Source organism: Diorhabda sublineata, chromosome 1 (genome assembly GCF_026230105.1).
Source record: "Diorhabda sublineata isolate icDioSubl1.1 chromosome 1, icDioSubl1.1, whole genome shotgun sequence".
NCBI classification, from domain to species: Eukaryota; Metazoa; Arthropoda; class Insecta; order Coleoptera; family Chrysomelidae; genus Diorhabda; species Diorhabda sublineata.
The window spans coordinates 6,843,021-6,864,010 of record NC_079474.1 but is presented as its reverse complement, the minus strand read 5'-3'; the positions used below and the strand labels follow the sequence as shown (position 1 = coordinate 6,864,010).

At 32.1% G+C, this 20,990-nt stretch overlaps 1 protein-coding gene across 20 annotated transcripts in view; it reads right to left on the bottom strand.

Annotated features, from left to right (window-relative positions):
• LOC130446240 (PDZ and LIM domain protein Zasp) overlaps window positions 1-20,990 on the bottom strand; it is a 96,408-nt gene that overhangs the window by 74,795 nt on the left and 623 nt on the right. The window lies entirely within an intron of this gene.

Below are 20,990 nucleotides of genomic sequence, written 5' to 3'. Positions count from 1 at the left end.
GGTATGCGAATACGTTTTAGCTGGAAATTTACACTTACCATGATAAGAATCAAAATGAATCTACTAATTTTATTTTCAAGATAACTCCGCCAGTAATTGACTCAAATTAAACGAAATATTTGTTACATTGAAAATTCAATCGAATCGAACAACGACTCGCGTTCTGGAATCATTAATTAATAACGTTTGGATGTTACAGAAATATCTTACTTTCAGTAGCTGATAAACAAATAAGAAGACTGTAGGTACAAATGAGCGAATAAACTGTTTCATTCAAAATAACTTTTGATGTTATTAATAGAACATTCAAGAATTTTACCGATATAATTGAATATTTAACTTATGTTTTCAGTATTTGACATGGTTACTGGAACTACAAATTGATTCTGTTGAAAGATTTTTGTTTATTTGAATTTTAATTGTGAAAGACGTAGGCAGAAATTCAAAATTTCAATACGGTGATCATAAGGAAGGATAGCTGATATATGACGTTGCAGAAATCTAATTCAATATTAATTTTTCGTAGGGTCATTATTAATACTGCCGTACCAATCGAGGGTTTAAACTAGGCTGTATTTTACGAATTTCTGTTTGAAAATGGAAAAAAATTAAAGCAAAGCAGTTTTCTACATTTATTTTATAAATAAGGCATTTTTGCTAGTGACTCGCAACGGAAAGTTGACGTTGACTGAGTACATTCACTTCATTGCCCTAGCGCCTTAAAACTGAGATTAATGTGCAGGGGCCATAGCGACTAGTGATCACATAAAAGTAAAACAAATATAAATATTTAAACTAATCAACTCAATGCCACGTTTACATTCTTGGCTTAGTTAGTGTCCCTATTCGAACATAGATTAAAGGTGGCTTGCAGCAAGTGCTTACATTTTGGCACGTGTCTAGTGTCCCTCATGAGCTCTCGTCAAACGCAATAACCAACACAACTTCAATCTATGCCTGCACAGCTCACCTGTCCGCGCTAGTAAGCGTGTTAGTGTCAATGAAACAACAATTTGCAGATGCTAAAAAGAACCTACTATTTTTACGTCTATTTTCACGAAAATTCCAAGGCAATCTTGTATGGTGCTACAGCACGCAGCGAGCCTTGACCTCGCCAAGCTTTTTTCCCCGGTTGTTCCTGTTCAGAGCTGCCCTCTGCAAGTTGCAAATTTCTGGAATACTGATTACTTCTTCTGCGGATTCTTCCTCCTCCCTTTTGCGAGATCTTCGAATTGACCTAGGCCCTTTAAAATTAGATTCAAGTATTTTTTTGCTCATCCATTCGCATTATATGGTGTTTCCTTCGCAGTGTCTGTAATCTAACAAATTTCGAGATATATTTTCTCACATTTCGTTTAATAAACATTTCTAAATATCTGCTTCAAGACTCACGCAGAAGTGCATAGTATACCTCACTTGCATCGTTGATTCTTCGTATAATTTCTGTGTTTTTATTTCCATCCTTGGTGAACTGTAGACACAGTCTTATTTGGTTTTCTTTCTAGATTATCATTTCCTATTGTAACTTTCTGCAGCATTTTATTTTTGATCATTCATAACTAAGATTATTCCGGGGATCAGTGGTCATTTTTCTTTTGATATATTCCATTTATTGATTAACACGAGAGCTAGACCACCACCCTATGTAAGGCCCATAGTTATCTCAAATTGATTAGTCAGCTAACTTTGTATATTTCCAGCACATCTTAATGTTTTTTGACCTCCAATATTTAGTTGATTGTGGATACACCAACCCTGTTTGGTACTCAGCAATGAACTATTCTTCATATGAGAGTAGTCTTAACTGAGATATATTCGATTACTTTATATGCGGTTCATAGAAGATATATACCGCGATAATTTGAGCTTGTGAGCTTGTCTCTTTTCTTGTATATCGGGACTACGATGCTGCATTTTTTCTAAAATCTTCCTCACTCCAATTTATCTACGGCATTGATGAAAAAACATAGGAATTTTATATTATCCAAAAAAATCAAAAACTTTTTTCTGCGTGTCCTCTGACGAAACACACTACAAATACATAAGTTGACTATGTCAATATTACAATTTAAAAGAGAATTATTGGAATTGCTGGTGACAGACGAAAATTTTACTGAAAAATTGCCATTCAAATTCTCACTGTCAAAAATAACTAAACAAAAATAACAGATAGAAAATTCTTAGTTCCTAGTTTTCTTAGAATATTCCAAAGTATTCTATCAAATTATAGGAAAAAACACTACAGGGTGTCCAAAGACGAGTTAAAACTATCTGTATATGGCAAAATATAGTAAAATCATGAAAATTTTTACGTTTGAGTTTTCGGATACGATTTATTCTACCGGAAGTCGACTGTAACTTTGTTATTTTAAAAGGAGCACCCTGTATATCAATACATTTTTGAAATCTACATAGAATTTTAGTATGTTTTTGTCTGAAAACTTTGTTTCGAAACATGCATACTTTGTGAGTTATTAATTTTTTTGTAAAAAATTTGACCGTTGCAGACCCTTATAAATTATTTTTTTACGGGGATACCCTCAAAGATATGAAAATGGTTTCTGTATGATTGCTTTTAACAAGGTCCGACGTATTTGAATATATGTTGAAAAATATTTCATTTAATACAGGGTGTGTATAAAAAGTGTTCAAAATTCAAGTTCATAAATATCAAATTTCTTTATTTTTTTTTTAAATAGAGCCACCCGGTTTTTTCTATCTAAATGCATTCAAGTGTAAAAAATAAGGCAAATTCATGTATACTTTCCTATTCCTAAACCAGTTGAATATGTCATTACAAATCCTACTAAGAGTATACATAAAAAATTGAAACTCTTTCAAAAATACAATAATAATTTAAAACCTCAAATATTTCGGAAACGATTAATAGTTTATTTTTTATACAAACATTGACAAGATAAAGAAAAATTAATTTTTTTTTTCTTAGTGCTTGTATCAAGCTGTAAATGATAAAAAATAATAAATAATTTTAATAAAATTTGTAGTTTTATTTTATAAATATTAATACAATTACGAATAATTTGATTGATAGCTGCTACAAAGTTTTGCTTAGAAAAAAGTAAGAAAAATTAATTAATAAACAGATTTATGAGCACTAATCTAAAAGGCGAGAATGGTAAAGATGTAACATAATAAAAAAAGTTAATAACTACTTAATCTTTCTATAAATATACATCAACAAAACAATATATACAAAGTGTAAAATTGAGCTGGTCGCGCGTGTTGAAATCTCAAAGAGCAGCATAGCTCCACAGAGACCTAGGCGTTATAGAACTGTTCGCTTCGCTGCCCAGTGAGAGAATGAAATTCTCCTCACGTCAAAACTTCTTGCCTGAGTTTTTGTAAAAATGGAAGAATTACTAAATAGAAAGATGCAGTTATGTTGGCTTCTCCTAAAACGTGTACCAGGTATATCGTATGCTATTATGACATTAATAGGGTTATAAGTTATTCGGTTATAGTTATAAGTTGTTCGGAGAAATGTGTACTGTTATTTTCAAATGCGAGGGAACATGGTGTAGTCGCCTATTCGGATTATAATTTTATTTTGATTTTCATAGAAAAGAAATGTAAAATCAAGACAAATCATCAGGAAAAAAATTTTAAAAAAGGTCTAAGGTCTAAAGAGTAAAAAGTTAAGGAAAATTATAATGAGTGCTCGTTATGCTACATCCTGTATATAGAACGAGTTTCATACTGGGTTTACCTAAGTTCAAGTTTACATAGCATACTCAATTTTATCAAGTAATTAACACAAGTAAGATAACTAATGTAACAAAAGTATTTGAAAGGTTTTTATCTCTTGAATATGCAGGGACGTGTTTATTTTCAATCGAGTATCAAACAGACTGTTTACTACCACCACACTAACAATGACACTGTCTGAATCGCGATTCGATAACAAAGTTATCGTTGTTAGAAACCGAAGGTAAACAGTTTACCTTGAAATGGATTCTCTCATAGTACAGCCATCATTTCATGATATGCATATTATGTCGTATGTTTTTGAATTTGGCTATATTGGAATATTTGTATAAGATAAACACATCTAATTAAATAAATTCATATTCTTAGAAATTATTATTTTGTTCTTTGGAAACTTTATATTTTCAGTAATATTCATTTGTGTAGAAAATATTTAACATCTAAATGTACATAGACGTGAAAAAATTTGCATACTTGATTCATTTCGAAAAAGAGGTTTATTTATTTTAATTAGCCCTTCTGATAGATATAAAAACAATAAAATGACTGGGACAAAATGAAATTTGGAGAATATGCAAATAGACATGAAAAAAAAAACAAGTAAAATAAGTTGAAGATATGAATTTCTAAAAAAACATATCACGAAAAGACAACAACACAACAAACCAACTGATAACAATATACTTAGAGTGAAAAATCATGTTTACAACGTTTATTGATCTAGCGTAAAGTAATGGAAATAACAGAAATATTCAAAAGATGGATCTATAATAGACCGTGAAGGCTGAACTACAAATAGCACGAATTCAATCAGAAAATTGAGGAAAGAATGTTTACCTTCTTTCGTACTTTTCTTTATGTTAAATAAGATAACGAAACGAATAAAAGGCCCAACTAAATGGTTATATACCAGAAAGAGCTATAAAAATCTGAAACCGGTAACAGAATACTATACACTACTTTATGCAGATGAAGAGCGAGTACAGAATGACAATTGTTAACCACCATTGTTATATTATCGTATATTTTAACCATATACAAAGATTATAGGACATCTGGAAGAGTATTACGTCTCCGTAATAAACGAGGATGAATGGATATATACAATCCAATTGTTTCAAAAGGCAGAAGACGGATCACATCAAATACTGCTTATAAATGAACTAAATAAATAGAAAAAGACTGAAAACATTATTCTTCAAAGGGTAGTTAAACTGCCTTTCATAAAAGGTATCTTTCCATTTGGAATTTTATGGGTTTTTGCATATGGGCAAGGTAAGGGCTTGTTTGAATATCCAATAACTGTACCAGATTGAATACTTGAAAGATTACTCATTATTCAAAGCACATAAATAAGACCAACCTTCAGAAAACGATGACAGAGCTTCTTGTGCTATAGGTGATTGATTTTTGAGAAGAATATTAGTTCTTCTTCCCCCGTTTTTTGTTATTTGCAAAGTATGTACTTCACATTCTGCAAGACTGTAAACTATTTTTTTTTATTTGACATTCAAACTTTTAGTTACCTGGTTCTAAGTAATGACCTAATAGGAGTTTCTGTTCGAAATAATTCCCGTTTTGATAATTCACACGCAGCATTCTATTTTTTTTAAATTAAATATATATTGGTACTTTACGCAAGTGTTATAAGCCCATAGCATGGAAGTGAATTTCTTCCACTCTTTCATATTTTTTGCCTTCGTTTTCCAGTCCTGAATTCCTCTCTCTTAGATCTTCCACAATCTCTTCGTACCGTCTTCTCCTTAGTCTTCCTTTTTTTCTTGTTCCTCCTTGTTCTATGTCCATCATTTTTGTTGTTACTTCGATTTCGTTGACCCGTAGATTCACTGTATCTTCTATGAAGACTCTGCAGATTTCCTTAAGCTCGTTTTCCGATGTTGAAAGGATTACTCACATACTATCCATTCTAAAACTATATTAAACAGCATAGTGAATGAAGGATCTCCCTGATTTAGTCCTGTGTTGATCTAGAAACATTTTGATATTCTTTTATTTGCCTTCACCTTCGTTTCTGTATGTTCGAGTGGCTCTTTCGTAAGCTTTTTTGGAATACTAAGATCGTTCATAATGCTGCACAAATGGTTTCTGTTCACAGTATATTGAAAACAGACCTATTTTATTTTTAACTTAAAAAAAATACTTTAGAGGTCAAACATGGAATTCAAAAATCATTATTTCTGAAAAACCGGTGGTGTCCTTTTTTTTTAACAATATTCAGGTTTTGAACGCCACGTCAATGGAAAAAATAAAAAGTACATTGGTACATTTTGATACAATACAATATTTATAAAGAACCTATGTCGATCCAGGGCACAAAAAATACGACACTACGCGATAGGATAGTCAAACAAAACGTGGTGTGGATGCTGCTGTAGCTTGGCGAGCGGACTCGATCGGCGCTGGTGACGTAATCAAGCGATTGGAGAAGAAATGAGTGATGACTAAAAATATTCTACTTTTAAAATTTATATCTGCGCTATTATAAGTGCTAGAGACGTAAGGTAAATTGCAAAAGTTATGTTACGATGTGCCCAGTCATTTAAAAATATAAACCCGACATCGTTTTCAGACCCATTCACGAAACTTTCAAAATTATGAAGATATTTGAGATAAAAATCATCGTTTAATTTGAATTTTTATTTGATCTATCTTAACTATATTTATCCTAGTGACGGCACGACACTATAAATTTTAGAGGTTAAAAAACTTACTTATAGATGTTTTGTTGTTTTGAATTTTATCAGATTTCGAGCTGGAATATTGGGTTGTTGGAATTGTTATAATAATAGAGCATCGTACGTATCGTAAGTTTGACAAAATTACTTGTACTTGATAAAACAGTATTCCTTTTATAGTCCGTTTTCATTGCATCACAACATTTTTTCCCTTAAGGATACATAAAAATACTTTATCTTGTGCAGTACTATTTGTGTTGGTACATTTTGGTACAGTACAATATTTATAACGAACCTATGTCGCTTCAGGGCAAAAAGTTATTAGCGCATTGCTAGAAGAAATGAGGGAGGAGTAAAAATATTCCACTTTTAAAAATTTATTACAGCGCTATCATAAGTGCTAGAGACCTAAGGTAAATTGCAGAATATATGTGACGGGGTGCCCAGGCATTTAAAACTATAAACCCGACATCGTTATCAGACCCATTCACAAAACTCTGAATATTATCAAAATATCTGGGATATGAACCATCGTTTAAAAACTTTTATTTGATCTAATTGTTAACTATATTTATTCTAGTGACGACACGTCACTATAAATTTTAGGGGTTCTGCAATGTTTCCAAAAAACTTACTTATAGATGTTTATTTGTTTTGGATTTTATCGGATTTCAAGATGAAATAATGGATTATTGGAATTGTTGTCTCATAAGAAAAATAAGCATCACTAAACATTATTTTACGACTTTACTGAGCTGTTTCCTACACTTTACACTACTTTACTTTTATTGTGTTTTAGCAATGCTTCAATCGCGTGGGTGCCAATTGAGAAAAAAGTAATAGTAATTTGCTTTTTCTTCATTTGGAAGTTTCAAAACTGGTCCTAATTGGGATGTAGGTATACTTCATGAATTATTTAATGAAATTAAACGATCGTAATCATGGGTTATCCCTTCTGTAAAGTATGTGGTGATCCTATGCCGAACGTAAACTTATCACAAGAACGATTCACAGTTTAAATGTTGCGCCATAGTATCTTCTGATTTGCCGGCATCGGTATCTATACAAAAATGAATGAAGAATTTCAATATTGTCATATTTCTCACTGGATTACTAATTTTCATTCAAACATCCTCTATAATACAATGCATGGTCACATTTATTTTTAAACATATTTGTTTCTGTATATGATCATCAACTATTAATATTTCCATAAAAACCTCAATTTTTCCACGTACTAATTATAAACAGTCTACTTGAAACATTAAAATTGCGTTTTTACTGTATGTTCATTGTTTCCTTATTCATTTCCTCATTTTACTTGATTAAATTCTAGCTGACTCTTGAATACGTGCAATATTTATTATTATTATTTGCTTTAGTGTCGTAATTAAAACCGCAATTATTATAATTTTAAACAATGGTTTTTTATACTGATATAGTATAAGTGGATTTTAATTGTCTATAAATCAACACGTTCCTATATTCAGTCAGCTTTGTTGATAAATTAAATGAGGATTTGAATTTTAAAACGTTCTTTGTCCATTTCAAAGGTTTTAATAAAATTATCACAATGCTAAATTAAAACAATCTGTATAATATTTTTCGGAATTCTTGAATATTATAATACCCTGAAATAATCATCGATGCCATAAAAAACAGCATTAATAAACAACAATCAAATGGTTCATATACATAGAAAGTTGTTAATGGTAAAAAATCCTAAACAATTTGAATAAAATTTAAATACGGGGTGTTTAAAAAAGGGTCTCTAGGGTAGATAGAAAACTGAAAAATATTTAGGGTTTGCTCATTGAAAAATTTTCGTAACGTTCAAGATAATGGGGAGAAATAAAAAAATTGAAGTTAACATAAATATCATTCAATTTTATACAGAAAAGGTACTCTTGATAAAACTCTATACAGTGTACCATTTTGGAAATATTTTGATTTGAAAATTATGAAGTAATAACCGATGCTGGTAAGAAGTAATAATAAATGAATTGATTAAACGAAAAATTACAAGATAAAAATCTATCTATCCTTTTGTTTAAGAATCCATTAATCTTCTATACGGTTGGGCGTAAGCTATGAGTTCATTAAAGTGATGTTGTGTGAAATTGTAGGTGATATATATCATCTAAGACGCCATCTTCACACCATGGGCATCGCGATCGATTTGGAGTGCTACTGTTGCATGGAGGAGGATGAAACTGAAGACCACGTCACTTTGAGTGCCCAGCAGTCACACGAGAGCGGTTCAAACACTAAGGGAAGTCGCACAACTTGTATAATAACATCAAAAGGCTCAAACCGAAGCGCCTGATCGGCTTCTCAAAGGATATCGATTTTGGGTAACTTCAAGTGGATCATGACAGGCGTAGCAGAAGGTCTATATGTGCACCCTTGGATACCCACTGTATTCTTTACCTGTTTTAAAAACTAATTTCATATCAGAAGAAACCTGGAATCAACTTAGCTACAAAATAACATCATATATTTTTTTAGTTATTACACATGTCACTTTGGGCAATACGATTTGAAATTCGTAGCTATAAAAGAGACATTTTGATTGTGAAAAGAGAAAATAAAACATATTTTGGTTTTGCAACGTGTTTGAACAAGTTTTGATTATGTCCGGCAATCTCGAACTAAGAATATTTGCATTATCCGTACACACCTCCAAAACTAAAAACGTAACCCAAGTAATATTGAGAAATTGAAACTTTTTATTTAGAAACACTCCAAAATAAATTAAAAGTGGCTATACTTCAAATCTGCTCAATTTAGGATCATAATACGAACGTTTTCGACATCGTAGAATCCATTCACCGATTCGGGAGTAAATACTACCAATAATTGGAATTGTTGTCTTCCGGTTCTTATTCTAAGTGTTTAATTTTTGAGAAAACGATAAAATAATGTTAAAAATAATTGATGTTTTCATTTTTATTTATTCTACTTCTTATTCTTATTAAAATTCGAATTGTGAACTGTCTCTTGATGTTGTTAAGCAGTCTAAGAAACGGATTCATTTTCTAGTTAGGTTAGGTTCAGGTCAATTGCGATTAGGTTATCCTAGATGATCGATTAACCAGGAAAAACATGTTTTCTATAAAACGCGTTTCTATAATGATATAATAATAAAATAAACCGGAATTCATCAATCCAATTATTGGTAAAACTGGAAATATTAATGGATTCTCCAAATTTAGCATATTATAATGAGATTCTAATACGTAAGTCTTTTCTCAAATACTCTCATCAACAATCCATGGGGATCAAATCACTCAGGGCTGAAAGTATTTCAACATTTAGGATGTTATGCTTTGATATTTTATTTATGTTAAAAAATGTTCTCGACAAATGATACTTTTGAAAATCAAAAAGTAATTAGTTGTGTTCATAACTTCGTGAAAGCGAACTAAACGACTTTGCCTTGCTTCAAAATGTGAAAGTTTCGAAACATTTTTAAATTTTCAGTTAGTATTTCATGGACGTTGGGATGTCAATTTCAAGAAGACAAATGCAAAGATGCAAAGAATGGAAAGAATTAAATCAAGAAAATAACAATAGACGCTTTTAACTCAACGTGGTGATCGTTAAGTAATCGTCAATCGTGATTAATGCAGCAGAGACAATAAGTATGACATAAAAAGAGGCCGATATGATGCAAAAAACTGAAAAAGAAAGAGTGAATAAATAAAAGAAGTGCCGAAATGATAGAGATAATAAAAAAGCAATAGTTATATTTTTCTCCTTCTCATTGAAGGTTGGCAACCACGTTTTCAAATGCGTCTCTGTCCCTCGCAACATGAAACAATGACGCCAAATTTTGTCCATTCTTTATGTTACGCAGCCAGGATTTCTTCTCCCTGCCGATGCCTTTCTTTCCCTCTACATTTCCCTGCATTATGTTTTATTACATTTGTCGTTGTGTCAGATGTGTCCTATGTAAGATGTTTTTCTTATCTTAATAATTTTCAACAGCTTTCTTTTGCGACGTACTTCGTAGTTAGTGAATCTGTCAGTCCAAGGTATCTTCAGGATGCATGTTTAGAGCCACATCTCAAATGCCTCAAGTTTTTTGCTCATTTGAGCTTTAAAGGTCCAAGTTTTCACTCCGTACAGCAGTTCTGACCACACATGAAATTCCATGAATCCTATTCAGACAAATGCCTTTCGAGCCATTTCAATTCTGATCTTGTTTTCTTCGTCTCGATCCATTTGAGCGTTTATGACTGAACCAAGATACTTGTATTTTTGCACTCGTTCTATTTGTTCTTCATTCAGTGTAAGTAGGGTTAATATTAATATTGTCGTTTTACTTATTAGCATGAATTCAGTTTTTCAATTATTCATAGTGAGTCCTACATTTTCACATACTCGGTTGATTCTCTCTAATAGGATTTATTAGGAGTTATATTATTGGGACATAAATGGAGAGCTGAACTAGAAGCTAGGATAAGAATGATAAACACAAGGTGGAAGATCGAGGTCGAGAATAAGGTGAAAAGGGCTGTGCCGATTAAAAAAAGCCCTAGTAACATTCTATAAGGGACGTCATGCTATTGTATAAGTATCCAATCAATATCTAAAAAAACAATCATCATTGCGCTCTTCGTTTGCTCGTACGATCTTTTTGTCTCTCGGTGAGAGAGGATCTTTCATTCCATAATTGGGGTTTTGTTTCAGAACCATTCCAATAAGCTTCAGGAGTCTTCAAAATCATTAAAAGTTACACCTCCAATTGCGAAAAAATACAGTTATACTAATTGTATTTTGGTTTTCATATATGAAAAGACATTATTAAAAATAAAACTTCAAAGCAGTCGTGGTAGCAAGAAATATATGTTAAATTTAAGGAGTAGACACAGGTGTGTTTGGTGGAATTATGAAGGCTTAGAGTACTTCGAAATCAATCCAGTAGATCAAAGTGTCGAAGTATCCAGTTTGAGTTTAGCGGCTCTCTTACAGGTTCTCTCATAACAATGCTAAAAGTCATACTACGAAAGCGGGATAAGAAACGAAAAATTTGCTGATGTGAACTTGAACTATCATTTATTCAGAACCATGGCGAAGTTTTTGAAGAGAAAAAATTTTAATCCAAAGGAGATGTTTCAAAAGCAGTACGACAATTTTTTGCATTTAAGTCCAAAGAATGATTCTAGGAAGATCTCAAAGAGCTTGCCGTACATTCAGAAAAACTATAGAATATGATGGGCTATATTTATATATATATATTTATGCTTTCTTTTCATATAATTATATTTACTGCATAAAATAATTTCAAGTGAGTGATTAGAGAGCCTAATGTTCGTGCTTTTTGTTATCAAATACAATCTTGTGATATTTCTTTATTAGCGATAACTGCCTGCCATAAACTAGTGTTTATATATCGGCAGCAAATATATATTGTGTCGTTTTATGTGCATATAATAAATCATTTTCCTGTGAGTCTAAATATATGCAATGATTTTCTAGAAAAAACTAGTTTAATGTTGAATAAATGAGAGAAATTATGTATTTTTCCCGACCACAGAAGTTTTTTGAATCAAGCTGCAAGTCAAAAAAGGGAGAAATGTCATTTTCTAACATCTCATAAACTGTATCTACTTTTTCTACGAGGCTCAATATTGAAACTCATAATACATGTTACATTAAAGTACAAAGTACAGTTATGAGTGTCTTTTTGAAGTAGTACTAAAGTTTACTACACATCAAAAAGCTGGCATCTTTTGACGCCAAAGAAGACGACAAAAAATTAATGGTAATGGTCTTCTTAACAAACCAATAAAAATCATTCCATGACGATGTTATGTTTAAAGTTATTCAACATGTAGGGCTGTATTTGAATAGCATATAAAATAAATAAGAAATAAGGCTGTCAGTATAAATTCACGTGTGGAATCTCATGGATATATTCAACCAGCAGCAGAACTTTTACTCATTCGTTATCTGATTGCTGTTTAAACCCAGCTTATGTTGAATTTTCAATGAATAATTAGAAGAAAGCTCGTTTAAATTCGAGATATATAGATTAAAGAATGAGAGTTCCCTGGAAACATGTGGATATATTCTGGATTGTCAAAGTTTACAAGTGTTTTCTGCCACATGTATTTCATTCGAACAAACGAAGGAAATAGAGTTACGCAGGGCCTTAATATCAACGGGTACTGGAAAAAGTTGTGACCGCTTTGCGTCTGATCATCCAGAAAATTTAAAATTCGTATAGTGTAACCCGCTTTTCAGACTCTTACTAAGCACAGCAATGCATAGGCGACATCAAATCAACGAAGTCTCGTTTTCGATAGAAAATTTCGCATTTAAACGTTTATTTCTAACTTTCATCGTTCCGTTAAGCTGTCAAAAAAATAGTTTAATTAGATATAATTGAATAATATACAGTAGAGTCTTAGTCATCCGATCTTCGGTTATCCGACCTTCCGAGTTATCCGACCTACTGGGCGTAATAATGTATGATTTTCCAGAGTATGCTGTGCACTAAGCAGCCCCTTCCATCATACCTGACTGTACGCATTGTATTCGTTTGCCAGGCGGCAGGTCGGTGACCAGACTATCTCTTTATTTCTGAGCGCTGCATTCCAGTGCGCAAAAGGTTTGACACAGCAAAGGACACCAAGCTCTAGAACTAGCTTTAAAGTATGCAAAGCAGCTGGAGGAAACATTTCTAGGAATATAACGAATTTTTGTACCAAAATCTATGTTTGGTTTTATGGTTCACGGCATTGTAAGTATATGAGTATCTACAGTATCTACATATTGTAAAATATATGTTTTTACTTTTCTGTTAGATGTTTTAGTTAGTTCAATTCAGTTATGTTCTAATCCACTCATGTATTTGAAAAGTTCTCTATGTTTAAATAATATTAACTAGTTTTCAACATCGTTTTTATCATTTTCCGTGTTATCCGACCTTGGTACGGCCGGCTTACGTCAGATAATTGAGACTCTACTATAATCACTTTTCACATTATTTCTTATTATCTAATTATTTGTTAACATAACTTAATTCAAACACGGATTTAAGACACAATCAGCCTTTTTGATGGACCATATTTCTTGCTCTAATTGAAGATTTGTTTTTTAAGTGCCAACCTATTATGAAATGGAATAACATGGAAATGGAAAAACTTGAAAAATCCAAGTTTCAGAATAAATATAGAAGTTAACAGTGGTACAAACTTTAATCAATCAATTTTGTGGCATTTGTAACACATATCAAGCTTATTGTAATTGTAGGAACTACTTTCTGACATATGACAAAATTTTTTTTATATTCGCGATGGCTTTCAATGGCAAATGGTTATCCTCCATTGCTGCAGAATTCTGGTATCTTCCAGATTTTATTACAATTTTTACCATATCATTTGTAAAAAGAAAAATGAAATCAACAAAATCTAATTCATTTTTGCAGATGCTTATCGCTCCAGTTGTAATGTGCATAATGTTCCTCGTGGCTATTCCGCTTCGTGACCTTGGTTTTAACCTTTTAACGATGACTATGTGTACTTATGTTTTCTGCAAATTATGGTACGCAGTAGTATCTAATCTTCACCTCATAGAAATGCCTGGTTATTTAACTCAATGTCTTGATTATGTTGTACCAAGAAAACTTCAATCTCACTACGTGATTTATAAGCTAGATCCACCTATTTTCTTTATTTCCACTTTCTGATGAATTTTCTTCGTCACTATTATCTTATAACAATAGCTGGAGAAGCGTATCTATAGTGGAAAAACAAATAACTTCACAAAGCAAATAAATCTGCACAGAAGCTTACTGCAGAAGCATTTGCTTACCCCATGGCGGCCATTTATAAATGAGCATCAGCTAATTTGATATTGATTATCATTGATATTGATATCATTGATATTGATTATCATTTTATATAATAATTTCGAAATTATATGACCTGAATATAAGAGAATGAGTTTTAAAACAATGATATGGTTTGCAAATTCGAATTTATTTGAAAATTAACACAATTTTTTAACTAAAAAGATTTTTTTACAAATCCCTTTTCATGTGTTCGTATTTATATCAATTACACTACAATTTACTTGGATCTTTTTAGATACAGATAGACACCACACCGTATTACTTCTCTTCGCTAAGAATGTTCTATTCCTAATAAATATAAAAACGTTTCCCAGTATAACACACAATATTAATTATATTCGTGGAACTATCAATGTTTCTAGTCTGATGGGTGGTCTATATGGGTGGATAGAGTACTTATTTTGTTGTACGATAAACATGTTAATGATTACTAGCACATAAATACATAACTGCGTATTATAAAAATATGTGTTGGTGTATTTAAATCAAGCCTAATGAAAGTTATCGTTGAAATTATTCTATTGATATCGGAATAATTTGGAGTTTGAAAAAATCTACATTTGAATAATTGTATGATGATTGCATGATTGAATTAAGTTGTTCGTTTGGATAAATTACCATAGATATTTCAATTGCGAAATTTAAGGTTGACCAAAATTAAAAAAATCGTGTGTGAAATCGAAGTAACTAAGTAAGTCAACTTCAAAATTGATCGATATGTTTGATCGTTTCATTTGTATGTTATTTCTCACACCATGTAACGCGGCCATATGCATTTTTTGTCTCAGAATCGTCTGTAGATATCAAACAGTTGACACCATACTATCTTGTGCAAAGTTATCTAGACGATATTGTCTATAATGATCTTCACAGAATTATTTTCTACCTCCACTCTTAATCCTCTCCGATTCTGAGCGCACCTTCTTTCTATACCATCTAAATTGTAATTAGCAGTCTTCGTTTCTCCGGCCATGGCTCATTCGTGTTTACCATGAAACAGCTCAAGAATTTTATCCTCTCAACTGCCTTTCAAACCATCTTCTGTTTATTTGTTGGGCCAGAAAGACATACTCTAATCGAAGGTTACCGTTACTTACTTACATGGAAAAGTCTTATGTTAACGATGCATAGGATAGTAAAAATGATGGCTTTTGTTTTTTAAAAATTGAGCAACAATTGGACATTTGATGCAGGACATTTTTTAATCGTACGCTCAAACAGCAATGTCTGAGTAGAACATGGTGAACAAGTGAAGCTAATAATACCCAAGAGAGTCCGGTAAAAGATTGTGACTCTGGGAGCAGGTTCTTTCTATACCGTCGTCATAGTTTTGCAATATTTCTTCAACCGATGGTTGTCTGAACAGATCTATGTACCATAAGGAGGTCATTGTAATCAGTAGACCTTGTTTACTATGAAGCAGCTCAAGGATGCCATCCTCTAGACTGCCTTTCGAACCATCTTCTGTTTGTAGGCTCAGAAGGACATATTCGATTCGAAGGTTACCCCCAGGTACTTACTCACATGGAAGAAGTCTTACGCTAACGCTTCCACCAAAAATTCGAGAATTTAGTCAGGACATTTCGGGATCGAACATTTAGATAGCGTTGTCTAAGTAGAACATGGGATAAATAAAGCTATTAATAGCGAAGATAGTCCGGTAAAAGTTAGTGATTCTAGCTCACTTTCTTTCTATACCATCGTCATAGTTTTGCAGTATTTCTTCAACTGCTGATCGTCTAAATAGATCTCTGTACCATAAGGGGCTCATTGTAATCATGAGTCCGCGTTTCTTTGGCCATGACTCATTCGTTTTTACCATAAAGTAGATCAAGGATGCTAACTTCTCGGCCGCCTTTCGAATCATCTTCTATATTTGGGGACAGAAGGACATATCCAAATTGAAGGTTACCCCCAAGTACTTAGCTAAATAGAAAAGTCTTTTCCAGCAACAATTTGAGTATTGAGCCAGGATATTTCAGGAACGTTTAGAGAGAATTATGTAGAACATTGGATAAGTGAAGCTTTTAATAGTACTGATATACAAATTTTCTGAAATTAGTTGTAAATCTGTAACAAAATTACATGGACATTTCAAACATTGGGTTTGCAATTATTTTATTAGAAAATTATTGGATTGTATTAATAAAATACTACTACATTATCAAGAAATTTGAAAATAATTTGGTAATTAATGAATGTAGGTGTAGGGAACGAATCAAAAAAAAAAGAAAAGATATACCAATAATATTGAAAAAATATATATAAATATATATAAATGAATTTAAAATTTAAAAAAATTAGTAGTCAATGACTTCCATTATAATTTATTTGTAATCTGAATAATATTCGATATTCATCAACTCATAATGCAAAATAATCAGTTATTCACTAATTATTCGTATACAGAGTGTATACATACATTAGGATTGCGATACAAAAATCGTTTCAAATATTCCGTAAAATTTTCTAAAACTGTTTATGGTAGGAGCAAGTATTAGCTGAAAAAATAAAATTAGAGAAAATATACAGGATGATACATTTAGATTAAATTTTGTTTGCTTTGTCACGCAGATATGATGCAACCTGTAGCTATCGTATACAATTTATATTTACAACTTTTTTGAATAATAACAGATCCATCGAGCGTTGTCACTCAACTCAATTTACCTCAAATGCAGTGAGTTTTTGTTTCAAATTGACGACGTAATTGTCACTATTTGAAAACGAATTTAATTAGATATAACTGGTATACGCAAACAATTGCGTTCAATTAAAAAGTACATGCGTCTTGTTACAAATAATCTAATCTAATCGATTCATTTCACGATGCATCTGCGACAACTTTCAAAGCAAATATTGACCAATGGCTAGATTTTATCTTGCTATTCAGAAGGTTAGATTTTTTTAAAGAGTACCACGCCCGTGGTTTATGTTCACCACTGGTATATTTGATTCATTCAACTATTTTTAGGTTTTATAACGTTGAGAATAGGATTCGGATTATATCAAAAAATGTAAACAGGAACGGGGAACAACTATTCTCGACTTAAAACAGAAATTAAATTTATTAGTATTCATAATATAACAATGTTTTGTATATACTCTATTCTAAATAAATATTTCTATATCTGTCTTGGTGTCTTTGCTTTAGAGACTGGTTGTAGAACATTTTGTACTAAAGTGTCTAAAACAGTATAGTCAAAACAAATTATAACCTCCGTCTTAAACATTTAAAATGATTTTTGATTGAAATTGAAAATTATTCCTTGATCAATTCCGACTAATAAGTCTATTTCTTATTAATGCCGCTAGAGGACTTTGATCGAATCAAATCGAATCATATAATTGAATCCACATTATGTGTTGTTTACATTTATGTACTGGATACCAATGTTTATTTCATTTTACTAAGTGCTGTTTCGTTTCCTTCTCTTCATATTGTTCTGAAGTATAGTACCGATTAGTTTTTCCCATGTTACTTTAAGTCTTCCATTATTTTCCATTTTTCCTTACTTCTACCTACTCCATTCACTGGTCTTGATTCTTCCATACTTTGTAAATGACACCAACAACTATCTTTATAAATTCCATGAGTGACGTGATCTTCAGATCTAGTCGTATTTGAGCAAGTCATTATTTGTCTATAAATTGCTTTATACACATTTAGCTCTCTGGTTCGTTAGATTTCTTTTTTATTGTTGTTTATGTTGTAATATGTCTTCAAGACTTCTTTAATTCTCTTATCAATATCTGCATCTTCATTGTCTGTATTTTCTATTCCAATTTTCAAAGTATTTGAATGTGCCATTCAAGTCGTCTGTCCTCCTTTTTCTATATGTAGTGTTTGTTCTTTTAGAGCCATAGCTGCAGTCTTTTTTACATCAATTCTTATTCCGAAATGCTTTAGTGTATTATTACAGATGTCAAAGTTTTTCTGTGGATCTTGAGAGATTTCTGCAATAAGAACTATATCCTCGTAATATGCTCCATCAGATATTTTCAACGTTTGCAGGTTCCTATATCCAATGCACTTATTCTTTGAGTAGGTTGAGCAGATATTCATTACATCATCTATAAATATTTTAATGAGCAATTCACTCAAAACACAACCTTGTCTTACCCCATCTGTGGTTAGAGAAGCCTCTGATATAAGGTTTTCTAAACTTGCCCATATTTTTACCATCGCTAGTTTGTCAAAAGCTTTCTCCATATCAGTAACTTCCGATAATGCACGTGTGTATCTCTGTGGACAGCTTTATTTATGGACTGCTTGATGGTATATACACGATCTTGTACACTTCCACCGTTGCAACATCCTCTTAATGCATCATTCAGTGAAGTTTCTACTTTTTGTCTCAATTTGTTATTTATGATTTTTGCTTTAATCGACATACACAAAATAATTATTCCTCTGTACCTGTACATTACTTGCAATTTCTTACTTAAAAATGGGTAGTAGGAATCTTACTTCTTAGTCTTTTGATAACTTTTTCGTATACCAATGTTATCAATTTTTTAATTTTTGTTCATTATTATCTTCTATTCCCATCTGTATTGCTTATAATACGACTTCCATCTCCATTATTTTTGTCTTCTCTGTTAAAATTCTACCATTTCCATCCTCTACGTTTATTTCGTCGTGTTCCTTACAATTTCTTAATCAAAATTCTCTTATGAATTGAATATTATAATTAAGACCAATACAAGGTATCCAGAAAATTTATCGACCTAATACGCAAAAATCGGTTGACTAGGCTGTGTTCTTTGTATTTTGGAAAAGGATAAACAAATGAGCAGTGACTCTACTAGTATTGAATCTACCGTAGAAGAAAATCACAAAGAAATGGGAAGTGACTCCATCTTGTTGAAGCCACGTTCTTCGAGTTGAAACCGAAACATTTGAAACTGTACGCAAAGAAAATTGTATCCTGCCATTTCTTCCAGGCAATTTACTGTGCCGCCAGTATTTGATGTGGTTTTAACACAATGTTTTATTTTTGGTTTTGTTAACAAGCTCTCCATGAGCGATTAGAAAACTATTAATTTTCGTATCATTATAAACAAACCAAATTCAAGTTAGAAAACTATTTCAACCTCTCAGTTATCTCCTATTAGGTTAACCTTAATGTATTCTAAATATAAGCAGTGAAATTCGTTTTTTTTTTCCAATTCTGGTAACTTCGATTATACATTTCAGTAGACAGATTCAACAATATACGAGGTGTGGCTAGTAAATATACATCGCTCCGTGCGAATCTTCCATTGTTTGAAGCAATGAAGGAAGTTTTTTCTGCTAATTTGAAACGCACAAATTCAACAGGCTCAATTACCGTTTCTGTTATTGCGGATTTAGCCTTAAAAGGTAGGTAGAAGCCCCACGGAGCAATATTAAGGATTCAATCGCATTTAAAGTGTCAATATAAGTATTTGCGTGCTCTTGGTGTTCAAATGTGGGGATTCTAGGTATCCATTTTGTGCATACTTCTCGCATATTGAAATATGTTTGTAAAATTTGCCATATATTCTTTGTCAATTCCTACAGATTCAACAAATGAAATCCGTTATTCTATTTTGAGATCGATCATTTTTATGGAAAAACAAAAGACCCTATACAAAAGAAGGCCACTGCTACACTGGTTTGTCTACAGACAGACGGTAGACATCTCATCCTAAAGAATAGGCTTCAGGCGCATGCGTACTTTTTGTGTAGCAGCGCTAGTCCTTTTATTTTATAGCCACATCTTGTATTTCATCGCGAATTGGAGAAAATATCTAGTGAGTTGAGATAAATATTAAAGTTATTAGCAACTAATATTTCTATGCAGATACCTAGATTGGTTAGATTAGGTTAGACAAGTTAAAACCACAAAGAATGAACTGTTTTGTAGCTCTAAGTTTCTATAACAAAACTGCTCTACCACCAGTCCACAATTTACTCAAAATGTTCCCCAGCCACAATGCCAATAATATCTGCAAAAAATGGAAGGTCTTTTTCGACGTTAAGATAATTAAAATCCTACCTAAGAAACACAACACGTTTAAACGGTCTTGCTCCATTCAATGCCCATAGTGAGACACACCAACTGATGCTGAATGAGATTTCTTTAAACCCTCATAGAATAGACTTTGGTTTCTAGCAGAAAAGGTGACAGGGGTTTTAACTTGTAAAAATGTACCTGTTAGTATATAATGAAAATAAACACTGATAGTGAAACCGAAATTTTGGTATTAATTTGATATTAATCATTATTCCGTTTCAACTGACACTGTGAGTAGGAAGAGCCCCAAAATTTGTGGTAAACCACCCCCATTCCAAAATTTTGGCTACGCTACTAGTTAATCACAAAAAAGATCTGAAAGAAAATGTTAAAGGCATTATATCATATATACTTTTTTATGAAGTGGAGTACGAGTTACGAATGTGGAAAGCCGAGCTGTAGCATTTATGGAAAAAGTTATCAAGGAAATTTAAACCCTACGACTGACAGATCTAGTTGCTAAATCAGAGACACCCCAATCAAAGAGTACCTTTGGCATCACAAATAAAATAGAGAAACCTAGGGTCCATTTTTTTATTATATTCTAAAGTGATACCAAAATTTTATTTTGCTTTCACAATACATAGTTTCCGAATGACATGAAATGATTTACTGTGAAAAATATTCTTTTTGTTTCACTTGTGTAATTGCTACCGATTTTCC